The sequence below is a fragment of the Echinops telfairi genome, unplaced genomic scaffold, assembly GCF_000313985.2.
Source record: "Echinops telfairi isolate 266 unplaced genomic scaffold, ASM31398v2 ScPeMD7_23;HRSCAF=83, whole genome shotgun sequence".
In the NCBI taxonomy this organism is placed as follows: Eukaryota; Metazoa; Chordata; class Mammalia; order Afrosoricida; family Tenrecidae; genus Echinops; species Echinops telfairi.
Genome location: NW_022103920.1, coordinates 53,711,857 through 53,714,633, shown reverse-complemented (window position 1 = coordinate 53,714,633; position 2,777 = coordinate 53,711,857). Strand labels below are relative to the sequence as shown.

Below are 2,777 nucleotides of genomic sequence, written 5' to 3'. Positions count from 1 at the left end.
AGGTGGTGGTTTTGATTGTTGATCTTGGTTAAGGACTTTCTTAACCATTCAAATATTTGCCTTTGTATGCCTCCAAGTTTTCTTTAATAAAGACTGAAAAAGTTACCATCCCTTATATTAAATTAACAGGGCTCATGACGGAAATGAATTCTGATGGGGATTTTCGTGATATGGTATACTGAAAAAGGAGAAAACACCCCTTGAGGAAAAATACTCAACTACATTAATTTCTATCACAGATTCCTATCACACTCTTTTAAGTTAAATTCAGGCCAGGTTCAAGGTAGCAAGGTAGACCAGAATGAAGATGCATGGTATAGTCAAGAGTACATTCCAGAAATTGCTGACTCCTATTTCAGGGCTTCCTCATCAACATCCTCTGGTCTTTTCATTATAATAATAAAACAATTGGCCATCAAGCTGATTCAGAATATAGCAGTTCTATTAAAATAGTTACTACTTATAAGGTGCCTTTTTTATTTTTCAAAGCTATGTATTTAATTTTTTTTACAAAACAACCTTATCACCTTCAAAGTACTCTCCATTACACTTAATACATTTGCCCCCCCACCCTTTATTTGACCAAAGGTCAGTGGTTTAAACCCACAAGTCACCCAAAAGATCTATGATGGAAACCCTAAGGAGCAATTCTACTCAGTCCTATAGGTTTGCTGAGACAGAATCCACTCAATGGTAATGGGTGGAATCTATGTGCCGGACACTTTATATAAGTCATCTTTAATAACAGTAGCACTATTTTACAAATTCTTAAGATACGCTGCGTTTGTTCTCACCGTTTCATTTCTAACTCCAGGTCGTTGAGTATTTATTATCTTCTCCAACTACCTTTTGAAATTTTCTGTACACCTCTTGTATGTCATTATCTCTTCCCTTTCCTTTAGTTACTCTATGTTCTAGAACAAGTTTCAGAGTCTATTCTGCCATTCACTTTAGTCTCTTCTTTATTTCCTTTCTTTTTAATGAACTTTTGCTTTCTTCATGTATGATGTTCTGGTCTTCCGTCATTAGTGTGCAATGCATCAAATCTGTTCTTGAGATGCTCATAAATCCAGATACGATCTACTCAAGTTTCTATTTTGGCTCATGGACTTGTTTTCATTTTCTTCAGTTTTAACCTAAACATACATATGAACAATTGATGGTCTATTTCACAGTTGGCTTCTGGTTAGTTGATGATATGTAGCATTTATCTCATCCCACAGATATTATCTATTTGATTCCTGTGTATTCCACCTAGTGAGGTCACCATTTATGTTTCAGAAAAAAAGGTATATACAAAGAAGTCATTGATCTTGAAAAATTCTATTATTTGATCCCCAGCTTCATTTTTATCACCGAGACCATATTTTCCAACTACAGACCCTTCCTGACAAGCCACATGGAGCTACACTGATGGACCCAGGGCCCTTGAGCTGGAGGAGCCATGTGGAGACCCATGCCAGCGCTGAGATGCTTCCATCGCCACTGGATCCACAAGACTTTCCACCCACTGGCCTGTGATCTTCCTGCATTCGGTATCATTGCAATGGGTTGCATGAGTCTAAAGTGGAATTTACAGACTGGTATTGGACATATGGCCTAATATTGGATTTACAGACTTGATCTGAACTAGGCTGGGATGTTTTCTCAATATAAAATTGCTCTTTTATATAAAGTTCTTTTTTATATACATGAATGCCCTGGATTTGTTTCTCTAGTCAATCCAGACTAACACACCATGGTATTTTCAGACTCTTCATCTGCATGTGAATTAGGAAGACTGAAGAGAGACTGAGGCATTTGCACTATGGTGTTGGTGAAGATAGTGAAAGTCCCATGGACTGCCAAAGAACAATCAGATCTGTCTTGGAAGAAGTACAGCCAGAATGTTCGTTAACGGCAAGGATGGTGAGTTATCTAAAATACTTTGGACATCTATCAGGAGTCCCTGGAAAAGAACATCATGCTTGGTAAAGTAGAAGGGCAGTGAAAAAGAGGAAGACCCTTACCAAGATGGGATGACACCCGTGGTTGCCAACAATGGGCTCAGGCATAAGAACAATTGTGAGGATGGGGCAGGGCCAGGCGTTGTTTCTTTCTGTTGTGCATTAAGGGCCAACTTGACAACACTTAACAATAAAGACCACACCACCACCCTTAACAAGCCAAGGGACACATCTCTTCCCCCAATAAGAACTGGGGGGGTTCCAACAGCTTACCCTATTTTTTAGCAGCCTGGAAATTAGCCACTGTGCCACCGTGGGTTCTGCCGTGAAGATCAAACGTCTTCTTTTGTCAGATTACATTTCTATGAAGCCAGTTCTCGTCCAAAACGTGGGGTTCCTGTATCGACGGCAACTAAACGGGCTTGGGGTTTTTTGGCTGTTGTTATTTTTGGGAAGTCCCTTGCAGTCCTCAAGTTCTGTGACTGAAAATAAAGCCACAGCCAGAGTTCCTCTTCTGCAAGGCGCATAGCGTTGGGGACCCTTGGGACAGATTTAAGTTTCGGGGTCGCTAGTTAGCCGTCCCGTGAGATGGTTGGGTCTGGTGCCCCCCCGAGCTGGTCGTGGGGGCTCAGGAGTGGGAGGCGACTCTAGAGCCCTCTGAGGGCCTTGGCCGCCCTTGCCCAAGTCCTGAAACTGACCTCCGCAGGGGGTTGCAAAGAAGACGAATGAGCGCCCAGTGAGAGGGGAACAGGTGGCGCCCAGAGAAGGGACTTGCTTGCGGGACCAGGGTGAGTCGCCAGGCGAGGCCCTCGGGGCCCCGGGGGCTCCCGG

General features: G+C 42.5%; 1 protein-coding gene across 1 annotated transcript in view; it reads left to right on the top strand.

Annotated features, from left to right (window-relative positions):
• The first annotated feature begins 2,679 nt into the window (after positions 1-2,679).
• Positions 2,680-2,777, top strand: part of ABCB4 (ATP binding cassette subfamily B member 4) — a 96,004-nt gene continuing 95,906 nt past the window's right edge. The window contains exon 1 of the mRNA XM_013004650.2: positions 2,680-2,734. The gene's annotated coding sequence lies outside the window, so the exon portion shown is untranslated. The remainder of the gene's footprint in view (positions 2,735-2,777) is intronic.